This window comes from Cricetulus griseus, chromosome 5, assembly GCF_003668045.3.
Source record: "Cricetulus griseus strain 17A/GY chromosome 5, alternate assembly CriGri-PICRH-1.0, whole genome shotgun sequence".
NCBI lineage: Eukaryota > Metazoa > Chordata > Mammalia > Rodentia > Cricetidae > Cricetulus > Cricetulus griseus.
In genome coordinates this window covers 62,171,047-62,189,275 of record NC_048598.1, presented here as the reverse complement: position 1 = coordinate 62,189,275, position 18,229 = coordinate 62,171,047, and positions in this window count along the sequence as shown.

Here is an 18,229-nt window from a genome sequence, read left to right as displayed (position 1 = left end):
TGCCACCTGAGTGCAGATGCCTGGGAGAGCAGAAACCAGCACTCGGGTCCCAGGAGCTGGAGTCAGGTGGTTGTGAACTGCCCAATGAAGCTGCTAGGAACAGGTACTCTGGTAGAGCAGGAAACATTCTTAACCACTTAGCCATTTCCAGCCTGGGTAAATATTTCTCATTGACTCTAAAATGAGACTGTGAATAACCTGGAGTGTTGCTGCTGCTTTTGCTTTTAATCACCCACCTGGTACTGTTGTGAGAGTTCAAACGCACATACTCATTCACATCAGCTCCTTCCTGTGATAAAATGGATTGTGAGAAGCACTTAAGAGGCTGGATAGATGGCTCGGTGGAGGCTCCTGCAAAGGAACCCGATTCAGTCCCCAGCACTCACATGGTGGCTCACAATCTTCTGTAACTGCAGTTCTCGAACATCTGACGCCCCTTCTGGCCTTTGTGGGCACTGCATGCATCTGTCACAGACCAAGACACACTACACACAATTTTTGTTTTTTTAATGAGAGATTAATGTGAGTTTGAGGCCAGCCTGAGATACACAGAGAAACAATTATATGTCATATCTCACAACAATCACCACCACAACAAAACAAAACATTAAGAAAAAGAATCGCGTTGTAAAAGCTGAGTTACAATGCAGATTCCAAGGTTTTAAAAGGACAGCTCTGAAAACAGTGATTCTTGATGGTGGCAGGCAGTGAAAGTGACACTCAGTGCTCAGAAAGGAGAGGAAGATGCAAAGAGATCAGAAAATGTTCCTGTAGCTTAAGAACATCACTAGCTGCCTGCAAGACCTCAGTGCTGAAGCAACAAGGGCAGCTCAGACTTCCCACTTGGTTCTGTCCTCAAGTATCCCGACAAACTCGCAAACACAGGGCTAGGCTGAAGTGTGGAAGAAGTCAATTCCAACGCCTGAGAGATGGTGCAACATTAAGGGCTCAGACTTTAAACCAAAGAAGATACAAGCCCCCCCAGAACTCCAGATCAATTGTACTTTGCACACAGGACCTTCCGATCCCTTGGGTGGCTTAAACCGCACTCACATGTTCTCTTTTGACTTATGTCTGAGTGAGGTCTAAATACAGAGGTCTAAATACCGACGATGGTCTAGAGACTAGAGTTCTAGTGTCTAGTGCCTTCCTTCACCCTGTTTTGTTCAGGGACTGGAGAGATGGCTCAGTGGTTTAAAAGAACTTATTGCTCTTATAGATGACCTGGGTTCAGTTCCCAGCACCCATAGAGTAGGTCGCAACCACCTGTAACTCCAGCTCCAGGGTACCCAATACCATTGGTTGTTCACTGTGGAAACCAGGCACAGTGTGATGCACATTCATACATGCAGTACTCACATACATAAAAATAAATGAATCTTCAATAATGAAACATATGTGAAAGGTTAAGAGATGGCTCAGCAGGCAAAGGTACCAGCCACCAAGGATAATGACCTGAGTTCAATATCTGGGACCCACATGGGGGAGGGAAAAAAATGAGTCCACAAAAGTGACCTTTGACCTCCATAGGTGTGTCATGACACATGCACCTTTACTTCATACATCATACACATAACACAATATCATGGTTTTATTTTTTAAAAATAAAATGTTTGTTGAAATTTATTCCTATTCCATCTGCCTTAGCAGATGATCCAAAAGCAGCCAGCTCAGCTGGGGCATCACAGTTCCAACCCTTCAAACAGACAGCACTTTGAATTTCATCTGGAAGATCAGAGGACACCCAAATCCACTTAAGGCTGAACTGCTATGTTTTTGTGATGTCTCTCCAGACCTTGATGAGATTTCAATGCTATTAGTCAAGAAGGGAGAAACCCAGGAGACAATAGGTGGCTAATGTTCCATTCTCAACAAGAAAGAGCTGCTTAGCCTTTGCAAAAGGCATTGACTTCTGACAGTCCCCCTACAGAGTGAGCCTCCACAGAGGAAACATGACCGGAAATGGCTTGAGAAAGGGAAGCTAGAAAAGGTGAGATTGCATTTAGTGAAACAACTGGACTCAAAGCTCTTAACAACCTCACTTGAATCCACAGAATTGAGTCTTCATGGACACTAGGTAAGAGGAAGGGTGTACTTCGCCATGCAGAGATCCTGTTACTGAGAAATCGGGGGAAATCACACTGCGCCTTTGATTGATGCCAAGGAGGTGCCTCCAGATATACAGGCTAAATGAAGGTTACGTGGGAAAAGGCTTTTCATCTGAGTGATAAATTGTCAGATTCCATTACGCCTAATGAGACTCATCTATGCATAGCTAGACTCTGGGAAATAATAAGACCCCTTTCAAAGCCAAGTATAAACAAATGAGAAGAATTAATAATAAAAACCCTATTAATGTGCGTGCAATTTCAGGGAGTTAATGAAGTCACTTTAAAAAGTTGGGTTAATGTAATTTTGGCATTTCTGTTTAATGCCTGATCATCAAAATGGGTTCTTTGGTTTCACCTCCCTCCTTCAAATGAATCCTATGTAAGATTTAAAGATTACATTTCTTTTGCTCAATTCTTCACTTAGAAGTTATGGTGTTTGATAAAGAGGGTGTTTCAGGTCTTGGAATGTATAAGATTCTTATTGACTTGAAAATAACAAATGAGATTCACTCTAGTGAATTGTCCCACTCAGAATATACCTCTAGACCACGGGGATACTGCTGGAAGAAGCCAGTCCTCAGTCATCCCTGCAGTGAAATATAAATATTTTGTTTCTCAATAGAAGATCTCCACTAGGTTTGCTGGATGGTGGCTCAACCAGTAAAGTGCTTGCCTCGAAACCATGAAGACATGAGTTTAATCTGAAAACCTAAGTCCAAAGCTGGGTGGGTACTTGTAATCCCACCACTGGAGAGTTCGAGACAAGTATATCCCTGGGGCTCAATGGCCAGAAAAGCTAGGCTAATTAGTGAGTAACAAGTCAATGAAAGAACCTGTCTCCAAAACTCCAAAACTAAACTGGTTGTTGTCTGAGGGCCAAAAACAACAACAACAACAACAACAACAAAAACACACACACACACACACACACACACACACACACACACACACACACACACACACATCTCCGCTAGGAAACAAGCAATCAGGATGTCTAAATATCTATATGTAGTCCAAGAGAAATGATTGTGTCCAATCAGCTAAAACCTCTAGCTCCTAATATAGAGAAGTCTAAGGGTTTTTATAAAACTTTGCTGCAAGCTATTGGTCAGGGCCTAAAACTCAGACCCTTACCTCTCCCCAATAGAATTCTTTCAAGCTGTCATTTGTAATTAATGTGAATATCAAACATCTCATCAAAAGAAATGAGAGAGGAGAATAATGTAGCCCCTGCTCTATAGTTATATCCCTAAATTAGAAGGCATAATTAGACATGGGTGTGTGTTTATCACATCATCATCTACATATATATCTGTCTATCTGTCTAATTTGTGTGCATGTGTTGAGGGTTCACATGCCATGTGCTGCATGTGGAAAATTGTAATTTACAAGAATCAGTTTCCTCTATCATGTAGGTCTCATAGATAGAACTCTGATCCTTAAATGTGGCAGCAAGCACTTTTACTCAGTGAGCTATCTATTTGGTTCTTTTAGTGTATTTCTGGATTTCTATCCAAATGAATACCACATGATCTTCAATGTCAGGTGAAACAACATGGATTCTGACTTCCGCATGCCCCCTAACATGTACTAAAAATGTTATTAAAAGTCTTACCATGTTCAAAACATAAGTAGTTATTTTTTTTAAGTCTTACACTGTTTGGGAGGTAGGAAGGGATGTAGAAGATGCAATGGAGACCACATTAGAAGTTAAGTTCAAGCCTGTTTGAAGTATTACTAGATCACATTTCTAGTGTCTGGCACTTGGTAAGCATTCAATAGGCATGTCTTGCATCTGAGTGGAAGAGTGGGTTCTCTCACATACAATCTGCTATATAAAGTGTATACTTTCCTCTGGCCATTTTTTTTAAAATGTATGTTTTTCCAAGATATATTCTTAGCTTTGAGGAATAGAGTCCTTCTTCTCAAAATATTTTGTTTCCTGGGGTATTTCTGTGTATTCCTGGTTCAGTTCTGTCTCCATATATGAGTACTTCTTGCATGTGGCCTGCTGTTCTCTAGTCATTGTATTGGGCTGCATAACTACAGCATATCCCTCTGTGCAAGCCTATCTTGAAATATTCAAAACCTAAACCTAATAAATTTTGTGAGGACCAGAAATTGGAATTAATCTAAGGCCCCCATCCTCTATTTTTATCTTACAATTTATCCAGAGGTATTTGTATACATTCAAAGCTTAATAATGAGGCTGGAGAGATGGCTCAGAAGTTAGTAGCACTGTGTGCTCTTATGGAGGATCTAAGTTCAAGTCCCACAATGAAGGGAGTCCAGTTCCAGTAGACCTGATACCTTCAAGTCTCTGTGGGCACCAGTCATGCACACAGCACTTCCATGCATGTGAGCCAACATCCATACACATGAGAACAAAGATATCTTGTAAAAGCTAAGTTTTAAGCTCTGGAGAATGAATAGAAATGTGGCAAAGGAGATGAGATCTGAGATGGCCTTGAAGGTAGAAAGGAGTTCTTACATGGAAAGTGTAGAGGTGGGAGGGTATCAGGAGGACCAGTTATCCTGGGCACCAATAGCAGAAATGGGGGGTTCCTGGTGGCATTTAAGTCTCTGAAAAGGCCGGGTGAGATTGCTCATTGGGTAATGGCTCCAATCATCCATCCTGATGACCTAAGTTCCATCCCTGGGGCCTGCATGGTGGAAGGAAAGAACAGGCTCCTCCCAGTGTCTTCTGATATCTGTACATGTGGCTGTGTTCCACATGCTTCCCTCACACTAATGTCGATAATAAATAAGATAGATTACATGTAGGAAATTATTACATTATTGATTAATTAATTAAGATACATATCTGGAAAAAGAAATGGATAAGAGGAGCTAGTGAGAAGGCTCACTGAATAAAGCTCTTGCCACACAAATATGAAGGCAAGAGTTCCAATCCCAGCACATCACATGAATGGTATGACAGCTTGCCTGTAATTCCAACAGCCATACCATCTTGCTAATGAGACTGGCTGTATGGGCCAGTTCTGGGTTCCACTGAGAAGCTCTGCTTCAGTGAATAACATAGCAAGCAATATAGAAAAGGTCCTGGCATCAGTGTCAGGTTCCACAGACACCTGCACAGACAAGTGGGTCCACATATGTGAGAATCAGCATACACAGGGACATACCATACAGACATCTGGGGGTGGGGGAAGCACATAGAAACCTGAAGATCAAATAGAATTTAATGAATACAAGAAGCCTAGAAGGGGAGCTGGGTATGGAAGACCAGGACAGTGAGAAAACAGGACACTGGTGTCTGGCAAGAGCTCAGAGTGTCCAGCAAGTCCCGGACAGAGGGCAGTCTGCTCTCATAAGACCTAGGACCTAGCAGGTTTCTGGCTGAGCAGGGAGTCAACAGAGTAGGACTGGGTGGTAGAATGAGTCCCAAGCACAACAGCTACTCAGCCAGCATCTCAAATGAATAAATGAATTTACAAATGAAAAGCTAACAGCTCGTAGAGTACCAAGTATGTTGTCTCAGCATGAGACAAGTAACTCATACAGACTTTGTATAGTAGTTGTAAATTACTGTTACTAAACTATCATTATCATTAGTAGTAGTAGTAGTAGTAGTAGTAGCAGCAGCAGCAGCAGCAGCAGCAGCAGCGTGTGTGTGTGTGTGTGTGTGTGTGGTGTGTTGTGTGTGTGTGGTGTATGGGGTTGACCTGTCATTCCACTGTGACTTGTGTGTGTGTGTGTGTGTGTGTGTGTGTGTGTGTTGTGTGTGTGTGTGTGTGTGTATGAGGGTTGACCTGTCATTCCACTGTGACTTCCAGGGCTCATACTCAGGCCTTATGAAACAAGCACTTTTACCCACTGAGCCACCTCGCAGGCCAAGATCTGTTTTCTTATAGAAACTCTTACAGCTCACAGCATCAGCAACTTCAACTTCTTAGCTCCCATCTGCCAAGTCTAGCATTCAATTGCTCCTTCTGTCATGGGGAGGTCACAGGTGGGTGTGGGGATGAGGAGCAGTGGGTGTAATGAACAAATCCTCTGTCCCTCAGACTTAGACAGGATCCAGCAGTGTTAGAGCATTCCCTAGCCAGAAAAAACAACACCTGCCACCTTGGAAATTAATTATACACAAGGAAACATCCCCACATTCTGTCTCACCCCATTTCCGAATGTCTTAATTGCAGAGCCTAAGCTTATTAAGGACAGCTCAACCACCGTGAGACGATTACCCAGTATTAAGTTTAAAACCTATATGGTCTTCATCCATCCTGACAGGAGTCTATACGGGTATTTTTCCAGAAGTTCAATCCAGAATGATTGTAGAGCAGCGATTTGTTAAGCCGCTTATCTGCCAATGTGGATGCAAGCAATTTGTTTCTAATTATTTCATTAAACAAGCTTTATAAGAAATCCTAATGGTAAAGTAACTTAGGCCACAGGAAATAAATCCTGGTGTTCTCAATATCCAGATGATGCAGCTATGCTATTACGAGGCTGTCTCACCAATAATGGAGGTCTACGGATAATGACAGAAGTCTATTACCATAATATGCCACTGGTGCCTGCTGAAAAAGAAGTTTCCACATAACCTTCGGGGAATGTGCAGCAGGGCTGCACTCAGTCCGTCTGCATTGGTCAAAAAGCATTATTTCACACCTCACTGCTTTAACAGATGAATTAATAAAGCTCTCCTGCAGTGCCTATGAATCCCCCAGTGCACATCTTTCTCAGTTCAAAATGACAACGACCTCTAGGTCTTGTCTTTCCATGTCCTTTGAGTCATCCTTAGTGGGGTTGGGGGAGATTTTCTGGGTTGCAAACGGCATTCCAATCAAGGCTGGGGGAAGAGACTCTGTCAGGGCTGGAGATGGTTTCAGTCTCTTATGACAACTGGAGGGAAGAAAGTTAGTGGGATTTCCTTGCTGTGAATTTTGGGGGAATACACAGATAAATGACAAGATTTATACAAGTCTAAAAACTGAACATATTGAACAACTAGAACTATTAACCATACAGCCCGGGATTCTGGGTTTTAACAAGGTCCCCAAGTGATATGTAAGGACTTTAGGTACCAGAAGCTCTAGTCCCAAAGATTAATCCCAAATGCCACCATTATTCCCAAATGACAAAGATAATGGATTGCCCTTGTGGTCTCCACTTACAAACAAACAAAAAATAGGAGCTTGAGAGGTGGATCCATTGATTAAGTGTTCACCACACAAGCATGGGGACTTGAGTTCAGATCTCCAGAACACATGCAGAGAGCTGGATGCAGCCACACCACATGCAATCCCAACATAGAAGAAATGGAGAAGATCAGATCCTGGAGTCTGCAAGCTCACCAGCCTAGCTGAATGACTGAGCTCCAGCTGCAGTGAGATCATAACTCAAAAAAATAAGATGGAATGTGTTTGAGGAAGACATTCAACTTCATTTCTGGCCTCAACACACAAGCATTTGTGTATATGTGTGCACACTAGAGTAGATACAACACCCATACAACACAACACACACACCCCCAAACCCAATAAATAAATGCAGAAAAGTGGACAGTTCACATATTTGGCAAGGATTGCTAAGTAATGAAAAATAATAAAGTTAACTAGACATGCAGTCAGTCCACTCAAATTATGGGAGATGATAATGGAACACAAGACAATGAAAGACAGTAGAAATTTTAAATCTCAGGCATGCCTGAGAAAATATAATCCTATAACTAGTTGTTTAAGCCCTTGGACTGTGCTCAGATGTTGGTAGGAAAAACACAACAAGATCTCAAATGTAGTATGACAAAGCATGACATAATCATACCAATGATCTATGACAACATCACTAATATTGACAATAGACATCACCGATCAATCATGGCTCTTTCTTCTCCCAGTCTCTCCATCCCTAACCAATGACAGACATCACCAATTAATCAGGCTACTTCCTGCTCCCCCTACCCACAGCAACTGAGATCACTAATCCATCATAACACTTTCTTTTCTCTCTCCCAAGATGCCACACCAGAATCCATCTCACTGGCCTATAACAGGCTGCAGGGTCCTATGCACCACAGTTCGCACTTTAGAGATCTTTCTAGCACTCCTGCTTTTAAACTTGCAGACATCTTAAGCTGAAGAAGGGTTGCTATAGGATGAATGATTTGAGTTCATGTTGTGTAAGCTCTTCAAATGTGATGTATTTAATGTTACCAATGACTACCATCTTCCCCATCCCTTGATATTTCTAGGAGCAATGAGTTCTTGGGTGTCCGAGAGATACTCAGATTTAACACACTCAAACTTAAACTCCTGATCTGCACTATAAAACAATGAGCAACTAGCCCCATCTTCTATCTGTTCTCTATTCATGAGAATACTCTCCATTGAAACTGAGTATCAATCTCCTATCCAATCATCACAATGACATCAATGTTATCCCTACAAAGGGATGGAATCATCTATCTCTCCATATCTGTCCTATTAATGTAGTAGTCAGAAATACCACCGTCTCTTATGTACATTTTTATTAGTTTATTAAAACTAATCTCCCACACACATTACTCCTAACTTCCCAATCAGTTCACCATCCCACAAACAGAAATGTTTTTTCTTCCCCAATCAGAATTCTGTCATTCACTTCCACTTAAAATCATTCAGTACTTTCTCGTTGGTTTTAATATGACTCTCAAGTATCTATATAATCCTCCCTCATGGAGATCTCTGTTCCAACCCCATTCTTCACAAACTATGTCTCTGCATTCTGCCCCGTTTCTCTGAGAATAGGGCCTCTGCACAGCACCTTTCCTTTTCTGAATATGCTTCCCTTTCTCACATCTTGGATCCTGGCAAGGAAGACTTTATAGATTCCCTGACTTTATAGATTCCCAGCAGGAGGTGAAGTCTCACAGGTGACCATTCATCCCTTAGGAGATGTACACCCATTGATAGTTATCCCCTCTTTAGGGCATCTCTTTCTTCATTTCTGTCTCCTCTTTTTCAAAAGTCTGGACAGCCCATGAGAACAGGTTCCTGTCCTTTCAGCTCACCATGTTATCCTCAGTACTTAATTAGTAAGTGACCTCAACGAATACTCAATGAATAAGTGATAAAGAAATGAATGAAGTACTGATGCTTAAGCTCACCCTACCCTTTGCTGTGGGTTGAACATGAATCTCCTCCACAGGTTCATGTGTTTTAACACTTGGTCCCAAGGTGGTGGTGCTATCTGGGAAGGTTGTGGAACCTTCAGGAGGTGGAGCCTGGCTGGAGGAAGTGGGTCACTGTAGCAGGCCTTGAGGTTTCAGAGCCCAGCCCCACTTCCTGTTCATCCTCCGTTTCCTGATTATAGAGAGGCAGTGTGCTCATCTCCTACCCTTCATGCCCATTCCTGCTTCCATTCTCATATTGTGATCCAAAACAAACCTTCCCTACCTTTAATTGCTTCTTGTGAGGTATGTGGTTACAGCAATGAGAAAAGTAACTAATGCACAAAGCACAGGAACAATAAGACACATGGTCCAAGTACAGGTCAAAGTGTAACACTCTGGGGTCCCTGAAGGGAAGCAGTTCAGTGACAGTGTCCATTTAGAAATTCTTCCTTCATAGCCTCACAAAATATCTAGTCTTGGAAGTCACATACAGCCTAAGAGTTAAACCACATGGTTCTATTAGACTCAAGACATACTCCCAAGGCAACTTGTCTCCTCAGACTAAATAGGAGTCATGTCTCATATTGAAATAGAGATGCCATGTCTAGAGATACCTGAGTTAGCTCCAGGTAACAGGTAATAAGTAATCTGAAAACTGAGAGCTATAGAACATTCCAGAAGGAAGTTCCATATGCTCTGGTATTTATAGGAGACTAGATGTGGAACAGCAACAGTGAACATGCCATTCTTCTGCTGTCCTAGTCTACAAGTAGTTCTCAACATCTGCAGCTGATAATTAGCTGACCTTCATGCTCCATATATTTGCAACATGTGTCACAGCCAACTGGATTATAGTATTTCTAGGAGAGCTACAGTAATTACAAAGAACAGTTAATATTCATGTAGGTACAGGTCTGAGTTCTCCTGCATTAAATCATATTTACATTCTGTCTCTCCCTTCCTCCTCCTTCCTCCCCTTTCTCCTTCTCCCCATCCTTCTTCCCCCTCCAATTTCTCTCTCTCCTGGTTTCCCATTTTCCAGAGATCTCCAGTGTTGGTCAGTGTGGTGGATATTATTGATCGTCAACTTAACAGGATTTAGAGTCACCTAGGAGACACACCTCTGGTCATGCCTGTGACTTGGTTGCTAAGTTCAGTCATAGAACCGAGAAAAAGAAATAATATATAGAACATCTAGTAATACTCGGCTTTAGTTTCTAGGTTGTTAACTGAGATGGGAAGGCCAAGCCTAAGTGTTAGTAACACCACTGTGTGGGCTGGAGTCCCTGACTGAGTAAGTAAGCAGGGGAAAGATCAGCATTGATCTTTCTGCTTCATGGCTGTTGAGTTCACTGTGAGAAGCTGCCTCATACTCCTGCCTCCATACTTTCCCCACCCTGGTGGGATGTATCCTCAAACCCTCCCTCCTTTAAGGTGCTTGTGACAGGTATTTTTGCCACAGCAATAAGAAAAGTAACTAATACTGGTATTGAAAGAAACTCTTTTTACACAAAATTACTTTGATCTCAGTGTGACTATCTACAGTTCCTTGACCTCAGTGTGACTATCTAAAGTTTCCTGACCTTAGTGTGACTATCTATAGTTCCTTGACTTCAGTGTGACTGTGTACAGTTCCCTGAACTTAGAGTGATTATCTACAGTTCCTTGACCTTAGTGTGACAATCTATAGTTCCTTCCTCCATCAGCAAATTCATAAAACTTGAAACTGACCTTCAGAATTCCTTGGGCTAACAGTATGCTGTTCAGGTAATCAGAGTAATATTTTGAATAGGACAGCCTTATCTCTGGGTAATACTTGACATAGCCCTATAAAATCCTCAATGCTAAAATAGCCTTTAATCTCACTCCTGATCTACACTGCTAAGAACCCACACCTTGAATGGATATATTGGAAAAATTTCTTCCCTGAGGTGGCATGAACAACATCTTCCCCTCCTCAGAAGGTCCCAACAACAACCCAAAGAAAGAATCTATCAAGTGCACCCTGAGAAAACAATGCATTTTTTTCAGGATTACACTTATAGAGTATGGAAATGGGTCATTTGGTAGTAGCATAGGTGACTTGAAAACCATCAAAAAACAAAACAAAACAAAACAAAAAGCGCCAAACCATAAGAAAACCTTCACAGAGTATGGATGATAGCTACATAGATGGAGTCCCCTTCAATTAATCTCCCCCAGCCTATAAACTCTAGCCCTTTGAGAGACCCCCAAGGCCATTCGCAATTATGGGAAAACTGCATACAAATGGCTAGGAGGAGTGGCTTGAATCACAGGTGAGGATCCAGTGACAGCCTCCTTCCTGGGAACTTCAGCAGTCAATAGTCATTGTCTGTACGTATTTCACAGAACAGATCCATATATGGTATTTTCAAGACCAAAGAGGGGAAATGCCATTTCCAGTGGCTTCTGTTTGATAGCTGGAGACTACTTAGGCTCTGGAAATGGTCAGAACACCAGCCAATAATCATCACCTCCTTAGATGCCTTGGGTTGCATCCTTATGATATGTATACCAGACAGACATCAAGCCAGAAACATACAACCCCAGGCTTCAGGGATGAGAACTTGTCCTGGAGCTCCTCAATAGAGAGCCAGGTTCAGTTCTAAACAGAGAGCTGAGCCTGCAGCCTCTCTGTCAGAAAGCCAGTTTCTCTAATGAGGTAATTACCAAGGATGTTGCTCACCTCAGAGCCCGTGGCTGTTCTCATGGTCCCACATTCAAACCAACCAGCTCTTTCTAGAAGCTAAACTCATGGATGTTATATCAGAGATAGAGGTGTGTGAAACAGAGCTTCCTAGGGAGAAATTAGACACCATGCTTATTTTATTGGAGATTTAAGTGGAAACCACCGAGCCATGGAGCAATAAAGTCAGTTTGACCTTGTCCAAATCCTACACCCAGCAGCACTTTTGAGATCTGGTTGGTTCTGCCTATTCGTTCCAAGTTGTTTGAACTTCAGTTGAGCACAGGGAAGCTCTCAGTTATCAAAAAATGTGCTTATACATGCACATTATTTCACGTTCATCTGCACCTGCCTAGCAGCCACCACCAGAGGCCCTAGAAATATTCAGAGAAGCACTGAAGTGTGAGCAGTAGTTAATAAAAAATCCCTGCAGTTTTAATTACAAATAAAAGCAAGCCCACTTCAACTCTATAAACTAGATCTGGGATACCCAGAGAAATGCCACTGTTTATAAGTACACATAAATTATATTCATCTTTCACATTGAGTTAGTACACTATTGCAGGCATATATATGTGTACACACACACTACACACACACACACACACACACACACACACACACACACACACACAATGAAAATAAAAAATAAGTTCAAACAATTACTTCTACTACCTCTACTGAGAGTTCTATCTAACCCAGACTACAAAATGAATAGAATTAATAAATAACAATTTCATCCATCTGGCCAGAAGGGTCTATTGCTATATAAGTCATCTAATCTATGAAGGAAAGCCCAAAGGCAATATGCAACTGAAAGGAACCAAGAAGCAAATCAAGGGCTGGGGGATGGTTAGTCTGTAAAGGGCCTGAGTCTGGATACTCAGGGCCTATATGAAAAGCTGGCTGCAGCAGCTTTCTGTACAATACAAGCTAGGGATGGAGATGGAGACTGGGGGATCCCTGGAAACTCACTGGCAAGGCAGATGGGCCTACATGAAGCTCCAGGCTAATAAAAGATGTCTCAAATAAGCACTTGAGGACTGACACCCAAAGCTACATTCTGATCTCCACACAGGCCTGTGCACAAGCACACCTCTAACTACACATGCACCCAGACCCAAACACAGCTGCTACCCAGCCCCCACCACCACTGCTACCCCTTACCCACACACTCATACAAAGAGTAAAGCTCTACGTCAGACAACATAAGGTAAAACGCACAGAAACATCTCACAAAGTCCTTCCATTCAGATGCACAGGTCAAGAAAAACTGTCTTAAGAGATAGGTCATCTGAGAATAGAGAGGAGCTGTGTCAATCAAAGGAGGGAAGTGGCAGTGCAGGTGGATGGTTCTGCAGGCTGAGGCACCTGGAACCAGAATGGACAGAGCACATCATCACAATGTAATAGCCACAAATGTTAAGTTCATCCCACAAAGTTTTATGATATAAAGTGTTACGGGATATTAAAACCCTTGGGCACTGGGAGCTTTGGCAGTTTTTACTCCAACCTTGCAAATGAATGACTCAACAAACACTAATATGTCTTTGTATAGCATTGTTTTCTTTTAAACTATAGGACAAAATTAAATAATCTGAAGAAAAATACCTCTCAGTCAATCAAAGAAGTCACCAGAAAGGTGACCTAAAGCAAATCCTTAGTCTCAATGGCAGGTCCATGGAGACAGGGTTGATGGTCAAAGCTTTACCTGTGTGTGTGTGTGTGTGTGTGTGTGTGTGTGTGTGTGTGTGTGTGTGTGGTGTGTGTGTGTGTGTGTGTGTGTGTGTGTGCGCGTGCGTGTGTATCTATGTATGGCTATGTGCACAAGTGTGCAGTGCCCACAGAAGCCAGAGGAAGGCATCAGGGCCCCTGGAACTGGAATTACTGACAGCTGTGAGCCATCTGGCATGAGTCTTTTGCAAGCACAAGTGCTCTTAACTGCTAAGTCATCCATCCAGTCTCATGGATCCAAACTTTGGTACATTACAAAAATGCGTGCGCCACACACAGTTCTCAGGTTCCCCTCTGAAGCACTGAAAGTAATCAAAGTGAGGTTTTCAGATATGTGCTAGATTTCTCCCAAGTATTCTGCGAACCTCTTCCTGGTGAGCTTGAGTTCGTCTTTGCTTGGCTATGATGTGAGGGGAGAATCACCACCATTCCTTTCCCTGGGAATCAGGCCTTTCTTTGTTCTTACGTCAGAGCCCAGGGGCAGAATGTCTTACAGAAAGAAACTCCTAGTTTAGCTGTCCATCTTTGTAGTGAGCCACTCCCTTGCATGGACAGGCAGACACACCATCCTGCCCACAGCTGGACTCCATGAGCTGACCCAGAGAGAGATAGCTGTTCCTGGTAGAGCTCTTCTGAAGATTCTCATATCATGCCCTCATAGCATTGCTACTGTAAATTATATCTGGCTTGCTTTCTTTGTCATAGATCTCTTTACCCAAGACTCTCCCAATAGTAATTGCATGTAAGCTTTATCAGCCACAAGGCCAAGGCTATCCCATGCAGCATATCATACAAATTATATTTTAGCACCTCTAATGTAGATAAGAAAATTACTGTTAATGCACAGATGTATATTAGAACAGACCTTGGAACTCCCTTCTAGAAAACCATCATAATAAATGTAAAGATTCGCCATATTCAAATTGGGACACTATGTACTCTGTAACCTTCCGAATATTACCTGGCAACAAGTACACTTAGTTACTTAATTCCCCAGAATGCACCAGTTCCTTTTCTGCAAGCTTGTTTTTAGAATGAACACACTGTAAGGTAACAGGACTCCCTGAGCTGTCAGAAGACATGAGGGCTAGTGAGAAAGAGCACTGTAAAAAGCAAAGGCACCTTTACCCACCCACTAAAGCTCCACTGAATTACATGGAGAAGGTACTTAATAAAAAGGTTGTTTTGAAAATGGTCTCAGTTACCACTGGAAATGCCATTCTATTCTAAACACAGAAACGGTCAGGTGAGCGCAAATATGAAAAGATGCCCAAGAAGGAATCGCTGAGATTGATTTCTATAGGGCTGGATAAATAACCATAAGGGATAAAGCGGTTTTTATTATGGGAAGAGAAGGTACTCAGAGTATTGAATATGAGATATTTGAAAGACTGCTTTAAATTATCTTAAAGGGAGCTAGGGAGATGACTTAGTGGATATAGTACTTGCCATGCAAGCATGCAGACCTCAGTTTGGATTTCCAGAACACTGGGAGCAGTAGCATGTATCTGTAATCCCAGCATCCCTTCCAGGAAGTGGGAGGTGGGGCCAAGATAATCTCTGGAAGCTGGAGAGGCAGACAGTCTAATGCACACAGAAATGAATGGAAGACTCTGCCTCAAACACACTGCACATACTACATACATAACCCACATACAACCATCACCATCAAGTTTAAATTGTGATCAAGGTATTATTTTGGTAATGGGTTGAGGATTTTCTTATGCCTGGGTTGTTAATCAAAGAAGTCAGACCTACTGTGGGCTGCCATCAGTACTGTTTGGTTTTTGGTGATCTGTACCCTTTGAGTGTCTCCCTTTTGTTTCAGAAGATTCTTTACCCATTTATTCTCCACAGCATTGTGCACCGTTGGGGATTTCATCATCTTCTTTCCTAGGTGGGAAGCTCAGGGCACCTGGCAGTGCTAAGTCTACCTCACTGCGACCCACCTTCCTCTCTGCTCTAGGTGTAGCTTCAGTGGCAGAAGCAAGATGGCACAATGCACGGCACATGCAACTGCATACAGACACATAGAGCATGTATACATACATACGGCATACACACACAAAAGGAGAGGTTTGCTTTAATCACCAGAATTATCTCAATAGAAAATGACCTGACCAATAATATCATTCTAAAACCAGTATACATCTGTTGTTTAAATTCTAGTGAGCATTAGTAGACACATTTGTTTATTTTAAAGATTTTTATTTATGTGTCTTCATGTATGCCTATGTCTGTACATATGAGCATAAAGGTATCCACAGAAGCTATAAGAAGGCATTGGAACCCTAGAGTTCAAAGGTCATGAGCCACCAGAGGGTGTGGGGGACTGAACTTGGGTCCCCTGTAAGAGCAGCAAGCACTCTTAACCACTGAGCCATCTCTTCATGCCCCATGTTTGTCTATTTTAGATTAAAGCTTATTCCAGCCAAGAATTATTAAAACCAGCAACTGTTAAAATGCTAAAAGGAGCAAAACAATTGGTTTTTCAAGAAACACTTACAAAGTGACTAGGAACCAAGCCCAGGAGATAGAGAGTGGGTAAGAGGTCAAATGTACACGGGAAGGCAATCTAAGTTCATCACTTATAGAAGGAGAGAGTGAGCACCCCACAAGTGAGGGGTAATTCAATGGGTTTTAAGCACCTGCCTCAATCCCAGTCAGTTAGTTCATGGAAAACAGAGGAGAGAGTGTGTGTGTGAAAGATTAAATAGCTGGAATTGCATTTGGCATTGCATTCTTGTGGTTTGGATGTGAAAAGTCTCCCACAGGTTCACTGAACACTCCACTGCTCTGTTTGGGAAGTCTGCAGAACCTTTAAGTGATGGCACCTTATTGGAGGAAGGGGGTTCCCAGGACCAGTCCTTGAGGTTTTATTACCTAGCCTCACTTGCTGTTCACTCTGCTTCCTGACTGAGAAGGCCTGCTCATGCCGCCATGCTTTTCCCACTGTAAAGAAATGTATCCCTACTACCTATAATCCCAAATCAGCCCTTCCTCCCTCAAATTGCTTCTTATCAGGTGCCATGAAAAGTAATACAGTGTGCTAGTTAATTTCCTATTGATGTGAGGGAAATACCTGGCAGACACAACTGAAGAGAAGAAAGGAGAGGCTCATTCTGCCTCATGGTTTCTGAGGGATTTCAGCCATTCCAGTGGAAAAGGTGTGGCTGCTGTGTGCTTGGGAGGGCTGATACATCAAGTGGATCAGGAAACAACAGAGGACTGGAATCAAAGATGGGCTTAACCTGCAAAGATGTACCCTTAATGACGAAGAACCAGCCTCAGGTCCCCCAAACTTTAAAGGTCTTCCAAACAGTACCATAAGTAGGACGCTGGGCACTTAAAATAAGAGCCTGTGAGGTAGAAGATGGTGGTAGAAGAGCTACTTGTAGACAGCAATGGAGGGGGAAGAAACAGCAACATTGAACAGATAAAGAAACAGATACTGAAGACAGAGAAGTGTCACCAGAGATGGCCTGGCCAGTCACTAGAAGGCACCTCTGCACCACCCTGACTATGGGGGAGCCCCCAAAGCCTGAAGACAACTTGTCCTCATTCTGGATTTGAGCTAGCAGTTTCTGCTTTGAGGTTTTTGAATTTCTGCTTCAAACAATCACAGCTTTGTAATGAATGCTGCAGGTAAAGTTTTAGAAGAGACGATCTAGGAGATGGAGAGGGGGAGAGTTGCTGTCTTCAGGAGAGAAGGAACTTGCTGGGTTGTAGGAAGCTCTGGTAACCAGAGGAGGCTCAACAATGGTCACTACACAGGTGAAAGAAAACTCCACCACTAAAGGGTCAATAAAAGCAAAGTAAAGGAAATTACTATGACTACACGTTGGACATGATATGTTTGAAGTGTTTAAGGAGGTTAAGATTCTGGGTGTGGAGTGGGGAAGTGGCTGAGTGTAAGATGTCTCTGTGCAAGCATGAGGAATTGAGTTTGATGTCCAGAACCTACATAAAAGTAGTGAATAGCAGTGCAGGGTTGGAGGCAGGGCAGCAGAGATAGGCAATTCCTAGAGTTCACTAGCCAGCCAGTATAACCAATAAGATGAGCCCCATGCCCAGCATGCAACCCTGCCACAAAATAAACAAACAAACCAACAAACTAGTAGGTAAATAAAAATACAATGGAGATCAATTGAGAAAGACGCCAGACATTGACCTCTGCCTTCACACTCACACATGTATCCATATGCGCATATGTACATTAAAGCACATACACACATGCACATGCACACACAAACCAACAAGGTCTTGTGCCTACTGTCAGGTAAGAATTCACGATGGGAAAGCCTACCCAAGGTTTTTTTTTTTTTTTTCAGCATTTTATATAAGGCTTTCAACTTTTCCCCCTAGTGTTTCCATTGAAGAGAAACACTGTTAGTACATTATTAAAGGGGGCAATTGTGAAACCTGCAATAATATTTGGAAATAACTGCAGGAGAACTAACTCTATTTACTCACCATGTTTTCAAGTAGTGGGTGTGGACTCTGACTCTTGACACACAGCATGGTATAGATAGACTTTTGTGTATTAAAATTAATGAAAAA